Source organism: Lutra lutra, chromosome 8 (genome assembly GCF_902655055.1).
Source record: "Lutra lutra chromosome 8, mLutLut1.2, whole genome shotgun sequence".
NCBI classification, from domain to species: Eukaryota; Metazoa; Chordata; class Mammalia; order Carnivora; family Mustelidae; genus Lutra; species Lutra lutra.
This window is the reverse complement of record NC_062285.1, coordinates 40260396-40270586: the sequence shown is the minus strand read 5'-3', so window position 1 is coordinate 40270586 and position 10191 is coordinate 40260396.

Genomic DNA, 10191 nt, shown 5'->3' with positions numbered 1-10191 from the left:
ACTAGGCCTCGTCCTCGGCCTGCTGAGCCGGGTTTCACCGAAGACCCCTGCGGAACTAATTAACCGATAATCCTCTCGCCCATCGTATGTGATCAAGTTCCTCTTCCTCCACCCGTGGTTCTTAAAGGGACTCCCCTTCCTCCGTCCTTGGTTTCAAGTTCCTCTTCCCCCTCTCCTGGTCTAGCCGACTTCCTCGGAGTCTCTGTGCCCTCCCTCACTCCGCCCCCTGGCTGTAAACCTCCACTGGTCTCCGCTGTATTTGGAGTTGAATTCCGTCTCTCCTCCCCTTGCAATAGCCTTAATCCCAGTTGCAGTGGACTTAAGTGAAGTCTTCCCCCCCACCCGCCCTTTTTTAAAGAGCATCTGGCGAATAATGTTTTTTAACAGCTCTCGGGGCCTTGGGAGTTACTTAACCTCTCGGTTACTGGTAAGTGAAATGTAACAAAGCTTACTCGTGCTAGCTTTACAATGATAGAGCTTCATAATGTTAACCTTTACATTGTTTTCCATTCATTTTTACTTAAATTCCCCTATTTGATAATGCATATCCCCCCAATTATATATGCGAAGATGGGTTTAGAGAAGTCAAGTGATGCATGGGATTTCTAGGCACACATTTCAAAACAGTTTCACACATGTGATCACATTTGGCCCTCAGAACAAGTCCGAGGTAAACAGGGTATCCTCACTTAAGATAGGAAGAATCTGGCCTAGAGAGAAATGAAGCAATTACTCTAGGTAATTGTCCATGGAGACACAGGACTGGTTCAGTGATTCTCAAACCTACCCGTACACTGGAGCCATCTAGGACTTTTTGAATGCCAGGCCACACCCCAGAAAAATTAAATCTGAACCTCTGCAGGAGAGATCCAGATAACGTAATTTTTTTTTTAAGTCCCCAGCTCTTTCCAATCTCTTTCCAATGTACTGTCAGCTTTGAGAACTAGAAGCTTAAGACAGTGCTCCTCCAACTTGAACACTCGTACAAATCGCTTGGGGATTTAGTTAAAATGATTCTGATTTAGTAGACCAGGAGTAGAGGCCAAATTCAGCATCTCTAGCAAGCTTCCAGGGAAACAGACATTTTCAGAATGATGGTGGAAGGATAATTCAGAAGGTTCTAAAAAGAGGCCCAAATTATCATGGGAGTACACTGCCTACATATAGTAGATAGTTCATATAAATCTGCATGCCTGAATGAATGAATCAGTCCAACAGATTCTCCTGGAAGTTTGAACTAGAAAAGGGAAATTAATTAGTTAGTTATATGTGAAGGCTAAAGAGAAAAAGCATCAAGAGAAACTAAGTTCAGAGCAATAAGGAGCATATAGCCTGAAGCTATGAAGAGACTGAAACCACGAATAATTTAAGCTTGAGAACAGATTTACAGAGTAGGGAGTAAGAACAAGCAAGGTAATGGAAGAAATCAGTAAACACACAGACAGAAGCAGACACAAGTGTGTAATGCAGAGACTACCCGGTCCCTTGTCCCTCCAGCTGCCATAATAACATACTTTGTGGTTTCTGTTTTTATAATAAAACCCCTTTCTCTTTAAGGGAGTCTGAGTACATTTCTAAAGCTTAACTAAAACCAGACTTCCACTTTGTCTCATTTAACATAGTAATCTGCAAGGTATGAATTATTAATTTAATATATTTTTTAAGGTTTTATTTATTTATTTGAGACAGGAAGAGACAGAGCATGAGCAGTGGGGAGAGGGAGAGGGAGAAGCAGGCTCCCCACTGAGCAGGGAGCCCAGACAGGGCTCCATCCCAAGACCCTGAGATCATGACCTGAGCCAAAGGCAAACGCTTAACCAACTAAGCCACTCAGGCATCCCTGTTTTTATTTTATAGTTGAAGAAAATAAGGCAAAGAGAAGCTAAGTAATTTCCCATCTCTCAAGATCTCAAAACTGAGTTTGACCCCAGGTAAGTATGTTCCAGGTGGCATCAAAACTGTAACTATGAAAGTGAGTGCTGGCTTTGTTTCATTATGGCCCTGGCTCCTATCAAAATGCTTAAAACATAGTAGGGACTCAATTAAAATTTGTTAAATGCATGAATGAGGAATATTTGTTATAATCAATTTCTCAAATGAACCAATATCTAAAAAAAATTATCTGATAAAATGGGAGAGTATTAATTTAGGAGAAATTTAGAAAATTATAAAGCACCAGTATTAACTTAAAGAATTATGCAAGAAATATATATAGAAAGAGTGTTTTCATTAACTTTAAGAATAAAAAAATAAAGTTGAGAAATGAGGATCTTTGAAAGAATGGACATAATCTTGCATTATCCAGTCAACAGTTCCGGGATTTCTCTTCAGCTTCTAAAATGAACAGGAAGGGGTGCCTGGGTGGCTCAGTGGGTTAAAGCCTCTGCCTTCGGCTCAGGTCATGATCCCAGAGTCCTGGGATAGAGCCCCACATCAGGCTCTCTGCTCAGCAGGGAGCCTGCTTCCTCGTCTCTCTCTGCCTGCCTCTTTGCCTACTTGTGATCTCTGTCTGTCAAATAAATAAAGTCTTAAAAATAAAATAAAATAAAATGAACAGGGAGTTGGTTTAAACTTTGTTTAGACAGAAGCTAGAAATACCACTGATAGACTTTTGTTGACAGCCTATCACATCACATATGCCCTTTTGTAAAAAATGAAAAATGGTGCTTTGTTGCGGTATAGCATGTGATGGAATTCTGAATTAGTTAGGATGGGCCAAATTATGGGCGCCTGGGTGGCTCAGTCATTAAGCATCTGCCTCCGGCTCAGGTCATGATCTGAGGTCCTGGGATCGAGCCCAACATCGGGCTCCCTGCTCAGCGGGAAACCTGCTTCACCCTCTCCCACTCCCCCTGCTTGTGTGCCCTCTCTCACTGTGTCTCTCTCTGTCAAATAAATAAATAAAATCTTAAAAAAAAAAAAAAAAGATGGACCAAGTTATGCTGAGGTAACAAATTAACCCTGAAGTTTCCCGTGCCTTACTGCATGAAAGTTTCTCTCTCGTGTAACTTGTTTGACATGGATCAGAAAGGGCCTTTGCTCCACATAGTTACTCAGGAATTAGGGTTGACAGACATATCAATTTAAACACATAGATTCATGAGTCCTGAGACAGGAGAGAAGAACAATTGAAGGTCTTGAACCAGTTCTTAGATGCTTCCGCTGTGCATTATCCAGAGCTACTGACATAGCCCTATTTTACTGCAAAAGTAATGGGAAATGTGGGGAATGCACACATGTTTAGTGAGTGGACAATGCCATCAACACTGGGCGAGTTGGAGTATCCCAGGATTCTGCCCTAAGCTCTTTTCACCTAACCGTGCAGTCTCCTACGTGATCCTACCCTGTATATAGATACTTTTACCTCCAGTCCGCAAATTTCCAGTCTACTCCTTCATTTTCCCAGGTACCTACCCAGCATCTTCAGTTAGATCCCCAGTGAGCATCACAGACTAACTTTGTCCACAGGGAATCTTCCATATTTTTACCTCCTAAGACTGCTCACTCCTCCTCAAGTCTTTCTCATCTCAGGCAATACTTTCTACCCAGTTGCCCATGCAATCCTACATTCTTAACCTTAACCTAACACTCTTCATCAAATTCATCACAAACTTCTGTAAGCTCAATAATGCTGTGAGTTTTAGTCTGGTCTTTTAGTCATGTTTTCAAATAAAGATTTCATTATAGTCTTCATTGAAAATGAGCCAAGGGTGAAAATGCTTGATCTACTCAGGATGTGGGACCAGGGAGGAGAGCGTGGGTTAGCATCGGTTTCCAGATACTTTCAACAATAGCATTAAGGGTGAAGTTAATTATATTGGTACCAAATATTGGCTTTCTGGTTAATAGGAGTAAGTGAAATTTCTATTTTTCTTGTTTATAATTTTTTTAACTAAAGGAGTTTTTTCTTATTCTGAGCATAAGACTGAAATAGTCATAGACTTCAATCTGTAGGATTTCAAAGATCTTTAAAGATAGACATCTTTGAAATTTGTGGAGATTCGTTTTGTCAACTCATCCATGGTCATTTTGGATATATTCTTCAGGAAGAATGTGGGTTCATTGGGACGCCTGGGTGGCTCAGTTGGTTGGATGACTGCCTTCGGCTCAGGTCATGATCCTGGAGTTCCGGGGTCGAGTCCCACATCAGGCTCCCAGCTCCAAGGGGAGTCTGCTTCTTCCTCTGACCTTCTCCTTGCTCATGCTCTCTCTCAAATAAATAAATAAAATTAAAAAAAAAAAAAGAATGTGGGTTCACTTGTTATTGGTGCAGACCTCTATGTATATCTGAATTGAGCTGACTTATTGTTCAAATCTCCATCAATCAACCAATAAATCTAAAAGCTTACAAAAAAGTTCTTGTGTGCTTTATCACTAAGTCTATGTGCTGAGTCCATCGTTCTTCCTTATGACCTTACTACCTCCTATCCTAAGCTCTATCATCTCTTGCCTGGATGACGGTAGGAGTCGTGCTCTTGTACGCTACACAGCATCTCCTACTCAGCGGCCAAACGGATGTCTTTATGATCACATCATGCCAGCCCCTTGGTGGAAAATTCTATAATGGAGTCTCACTGCCACTAGAATAGAGTACCAACTCCTTATCCAACTCCTACAAGGCCTGGGTGACTTGGGCCCCCTCTAGGTCTCCAGTCCCATTTCTCTGTTCACTCTCCTTCTTCACCAAGCTGTAGTTATAATGCTTATTTCTCTTCCTAGACCATGACATGCTCATTCCTATCTCAGGGTCTTTGCATTTTTTGTTGTTGTTGTTGTTGTTCCTTCTGCTTCCGAGCTATTCCACGAGATGTTTGAGTGGTTATTTCCTTTTCAGCTTTCAGATCCTAACTCAAGTCACCTTGTCAAGAGGCTTTCCTGCAAGCAAAGCAGCCTGCCTGGAGACCATCTATCATCCTATTTTATCTGAAACTATACCACTTATTTACTGTTTTTACAGGTTTATCACCTGTCTCTGCTAGAATGTAAATTCCTTGAGGCCAGGGACTTCCTTGTTCTCTTTCATGCCTTCAGTACCTAGAATAGTGCCAGACACATTGTAGGAACTCGGTCAATATTTACCACTATTGGAAATCATGTTCCTAAGGAATAGCTAATGATATGGTAACATTCCCCTGATACGTGATTAAATGGGGGGAAAATGGTAGGATAGAAAACTATTCATTGTGAGACTGATGTAAGAAAAAATACAGACATTTGGGGGAAAAACCCAAGAAGAAATGTGCTATTTGTGTCAAAGTTTTCTCTAGGCGATATTTATAATGTTAAAAATGTTTATGCTGTTTTTATTACTAAAGGACTTTTTCCATAAATATATGCAAGACACCTTTCACAAAGAAAACTATTCAGGGGGTGGGTGAGAATGTATGTACGTGTTCTCTCTGTGTAGCCACTCACACATGCGAAGGCAACTTAGTATTATTACCATTTAATACAGTTGAATAATCAAAAAAGAAATCTGAGTTCATGAGCTTTTTTGTTTTTGGTTTTCTGCTTACTTTTACAGAGTTTGGCTCTGATGATGTCACTTTATGATTCTAAGAGCGTCTGTAAGACTAGAATAGAGACAAGAACATTTTTTTATAATTTAAAAATTTTTTTTTATAAGCATAGAATGTATTATTAGCCCCAGGGGTACAGGTCTGTGAATCACCAGGTTTACACACTTCACAGCACTCACCATAGCATATACCCTCCCCAGTGTCCATAACCCAGCCACCCTCTCCCGACCCCCCTCTCCCCGGCAACCCTCAGTTTGTTTTGTGAGATTAAGAGACTCTTATGGTTGAGACAAGAAAAATTTAAAACTAAAAATGGACAGACAAAACTGATAGCAGATACCAGTACAAATGAGGGCCAACAAAGAATCGTGGCTTTGCAATTACCCAAGTTATTCCAACAACACTACTTTGCTTTTTCCTTCTATCGCTTTTAAGTTGGAAATTATAGTGGCTTATGCAAATTTAATAAAAGAGAAAGTCTTGGACTTTCACTGGCAGGGATTTCCTTGCCCCACCCACTGTCATAATTGATTACATGCTGTACCCTGATGAAAAAACAGAATTTCTAGGCCAACAGAAAATCACAAATACATGGTAAACCATCTGCTTTGTCCGCTGACTGAGAAATAATAATGTGACCGATGATCCGCGCGAGAAGGAGCTGCCGGTCCAACAGTGCCCAGTCCTCCATCAGCTTGCTGTCTGAAAGTGGAGGGAGATTTGTTTTGGCAGCCCCCTTGCCAACATCTGACATCTGTCATGCATGGTTCTCCATTATTGCTCGTTCCAAAAAAAAATCATATCTGTCCGTCAAATAGCTTTTCTACTGATGGACAGTCGAAGGATGCCTTCTCAGCCTGATGCGCTTCTGGGGAACTCCCCTTTATGTGAATACATGTATCCACTAATCCCTTTTCATGCCTCGCCTTTGAGCCTGTCACTTAGTGGGGAAAAGAACTCTCCCCAAGCCCAAGTTCATAGCTGTTTGGAAGAACGGCAGCAGCACAGAGAGGCTACTGTGAAAGTTATAAATGCTTACAGTTTTATTGCCGTGGTATCAAGAGTGCTCCCCTCCATCAGGATCCACAGAAAAACAACATCCCCTTCCACCCTGGGCTTTTGGGAAATTAACACGTGCATACATAATGCCTTTAAAAAACAATTCATACAGCTCTGACACGTTTGCATGTATTCAGACTGGCTGATTCTTGTTGTTCTTATGTAGTACACTTGACATAGACTACCTCACTTAATCCTCTTAATCCAGCGAGGAGAGACAGCGAGAGAGGGAACACAGCACAGGGAGTGGGAGAGGGAGAAGCAGGCTCCCCACTGAGCAGGGAGCAATGCGGGGCTCGATCCCAGGACCTGAGGATCATGACCTGAGCCGAAGGCAGACGCTCAACCGACTGAGCCACCCAGAGCTCTTGCTATTCATCAGTGGAAGCCCTGGGATTCAAACGCAGATCTTCTTGCTTAAGTGAGACTTTCCGCTACAGCACCCTGACTCTCCCTGTCACGATGCATGTGACACTTTGTATGAAACATACAAGTGCATGGCACTGTCAGTAATACTCCACTCCAAGCACTGAGGGATAGCGAGTGGGAAGGCCTGGGCTCTTGCTTCTGCCACAGCCGTGACAGAATGCTAAGGAAAGAAGAAGACCTTTAGGACCCTAAAATCTTGGTCTCTTGGCCCTAGTATCTGGAAATATTTAGAGTATGAAGCAAGGACGGCAGTAGAAAATGCCATATCAAAGCAAATCTTCCATAGTGCTTTCATTTTGATTTTACAGAGACATAGGAAAATATAAGTAAATGATTGCTCTTGCTTTTTTTTTTTTTCTTTTTCCAAAAAAAAATCTCGTAACCTCTACACCCAATGTGGGTCTCAAACTCGTGACCCTCAGATCAAGAGTCACATGCTCTTCCAACTGAACCAGCCAGGCACTCCTAAATGATTGTTTTTATTTTTGTTTGTTTATTTTATTTTGTTTGGTTGGTTTTTTTAAGATTTTATTTATTTATTTGTCAGAGAGAAAGCGAGCACAAGCAGGGGGAGCGGCAGGCAGAGGGAGAAGCAGGCTCCCCACTGAGCAGGGAGCCTGATGCAGGACTCAATGATCCCAGGACCGTGGGATCATGACCTGAGCTGAAGGCAGATGCTTAACCAACTGAGCCACCCAGACGTCCCTGAATGATTGCTTTTAGACTATCTAAGGCATCAAGAATTTCCAAGAACTGCAGACCCTGAATTCTCGGACCACCTCAATGCCTCAACTGCTGGGCGACCCTAACCTCAGAATGACAGAACCCTTGCAGAGCCTTGGGACATAAATTTGGGGACTCGGGGAGAGGAAGGAGGAGCTCCCCTGGAGGTGGAGAGACCCCAGAGAAGGAGCAGTTGTGTAGCACCCTAGGCAGCCTTTGTCTTTTGGTCCCCAACCCCCAGCCTGGTGTGGGAACAGCAGAATATTTCTTTTCCATTCCAGAGTAGCGAAAACGTCACCGAGACAGGCCCAGTAGCAATGTTCACAATTTTCTTGAAATACTTCAGAACATGTGGCCTCTGTGGGTGATTCACGTAAGCTGTAACCCAGAGGCTACCAGCATTCCTTGTTGGCTCCAGCTGCTATAACAGAACACCACCGCGGGGGGCGTGGGGGGCTTCGCCAGCTGACGTTTGTTTCACACAAATCTGGAGGCTGCAAGTCCGGGACTGGGTGCCAGCAGGATCCGGTGCTGGTGAGAGCCCTCTGCTGGGTGACTGACCACCCTCTTCTCTTTGTATCCTCACGAGGTGGAGAGAGCGCTAGCTAGCCCTCGGGCTTCTTCTTATAAAGCCCCTAATCCCATTCACGACCCGGTCACCTTCCAAAGTCCCCACCTCCAAATACCATCAAGTTTCTTTTTTTTTTTTTTTAAGATTTTTTATTTATTTATTTGACAGAGAGAGATCACAAGCAGGCAGAGAGGCAGGCAGAGAGAGAGGAGGAAGCAGGCTCCCCACCGAGCAGAGAGCCCGATGCGGGGCTCGATCCCAGGACCCTGAGATCATGACCTGAGCTGAAGGCAGCGGCTTAACCCACTGAGCCACCCAGGCGCCCCAACCATCAAGTTTCATTAATAATTTTCAACGTATGAATTGGGGGGGGGTGGTACACAAACATCCCAGTCAAGGATGTGCAATCCAAGGGTGGTCCAGAGGTACCCTAATCAGTAGAACCACAGTCCATAGAACTTCAGTTACCTGTATCCCGATTGCTTATGGGTACTTTAATGAGCATCCTGAATTTCAGAAATGAGGATGTACTGGTGAAAATAGCAGCCTGTGAACTATAACAATGCGAGTTAGTTTGGGGCCTCATTGAAATCGACATCTGGTATATTGACCTGCTGAAGCCATCTCAGAGACACTCCTCGCCTCTGAATAAACAGGCGGGCTGGCCTGCTCCTCATATCTTTAACAGCCCTGTGTCCAGCCACAGGATGAGGAGGCCTTCTGATTGCTTGTTGCTGACTCTAAAAGTAAGAGACTCCTCCTACCTTTGGAATATTTACCCGGAGGAATGAAAGCTTCACACAAGCTGGTGGTAGAGACAGAGCTCTGAGCTCTTCCAGCACTATGGGGACAGGTGTGAAGCACTTAGGGCTTGCCGTGTCTGCTAAATGTCTGTATGGACGAGGGGCAAAACTTAGTCCAAGCTTTGCTCTCCCTGTAAGTTGATAGCAAGGTTGCGAGGGAGTGGCCAAGGCTCACACACTTAAAATTTTTTAATGGCTACAGATATCAACATCAACAAAGAGGCTCTAAGAATTCATTTAGGTCAGTATGCAAAGTCATTGATCCCAAAGAGGGTTTGCAGGCTTGAAACTGGAGACCCAAGGATCCCATTTCCACCCCGCCCCTCCATCCTGCCCTGAGTGCTGGGGCGAGGCAAACCCAACTGAGAATGCAAACCTGGGAAGAGGGAGAACACACTAAGAATGGCCCAAGAGGCAGATTCTTCTGATCAGAACTAGTTTCAGGGGAAAGCAACTACGTTCCTGCACATGTGTGTGCCGGGCGGACATAGTGGCTCCACATTTAGAAACCACATGTACCAAGAGGAACCTACCTGAACAGAACCACTGCCCCTCGCTCGAGAGGCATGGCAAAAATGCTTAAAGAAAATGCCCCTTCCAGAGTCCAGATCCACCCAAAACTTCTCCTTGGACTTCAAGGCCTCTTTCTTTCTCCTTGGACCTTGTCTTCATCGAAGGGGACGTTCCAGCTGGTGATTTCCACCAGTGGTGTCGTCCCACCGACCCCATCCCGGCTGAAAGTTTCAGTCTCTCAGCTCAGTCCTCATCAAGCAAAATACAAACACATCCAGCCACCCAGCGTGTTCGTAACATTGAGTTGCCACACCTGGTTCCAGTCCTCCTCTGCCAGCTTCCCATGAGCTGTACCACACTCCGGTCACTTAGCCATGAGACAAGTACCGGATGCACAGTGGGGATATGTGGATTACATAGGATACATGGGAAGAGCTTTTCTGAAACCACAAAATGCCCTTAGCTGCTAATGATCTAAGATGTCTCCCTTTTCTCAAAGCCGAAGTTGGCTGGGCTGAGTAGCTAAACAATGGGTACCTGTTGGTGACATTAATTTTTAAAAAGACTGAATTAG